Source organism: Manacus vitellinus, unplaced genomic scaffold, assembly GCF_001715985.3.
Source record: "Manacus vitellinus isolate BGI_N305 unplaced genomic scaffold, ASM171598v3 scaffold_75_pilon, whole genome shotgun sequence".
Lineage (NCBI taxonomy): Eukaryota > Metazoa > Chordata > Aves > Passeriformes > Pipridae > Manacus > Manacus vitellinus.
Window position 1 is genome coordinate 1,109,715 of NW_021940789.1, and position 739 is coordinate 1,110,453.

Below are 739 nucleotides of genomic sequence, written 5' to 3' on the forward strand. Positions count from 1 at the left end.
CTTTGGGCTAGATCAAATTTGCTCAGCTTCTCTCTGTAACTGCATTTGAATCCTTGACCTGTTGATATTTTGCGTGGATTTTTGTTCCCCTCTGTCATTTATGGACAGAGTGGAGGGGGGAAAAAAGCCCAAGAAAACACAGAAGTCATTACATTGGTTTATTGATTTTTTTTGTGGTGGGTTTTTATTGTTGTCATTATTATTATTATTATTATTGTTATTATTATTATTGAAGCTTTTCCAGCAGCTCAGGATGAGTTGGAGCTTTGTGCATCTGGGCTGCAGAGCAGCCAGGCTCTTCAGCCAGGGCCAATAAAAGCAGGGAGAGGAGTTTTGGGGAAGGGCTGTGGAGCTGCGAGGGTCATGCCCTGCTCGGATCCCACACCCAGCACGGAGCGGGCACCGGAGGGGCCGCTGCAAACTCAGGAGATGGGCACGAACCCCCCAGGGCTGAGTCTCCACCCGGTTCGGCTTCTCAACAGAGAGGGGGGAAGCTCTGGCTGGGCTGAAATGGTGCTTCACGCTGATCCCCCGGGCAATACGGCCTATTGGATAGGCAAAAAGGCTCACAAAAAACCCCCTAACTGCAATTTAAGGGCTAAACGGTCACACTGCCAGCTCAGAGCTCCGGGGAAGGGCGTCCCCTCCCCGCCGGCACCAGCATCTCTGTCTGCGGGCAGGGTTAGTGTGACCCCGTGCAAACGTGTCTCCCCCTGCCTCCTGCTCAGCCAAGGAGCAC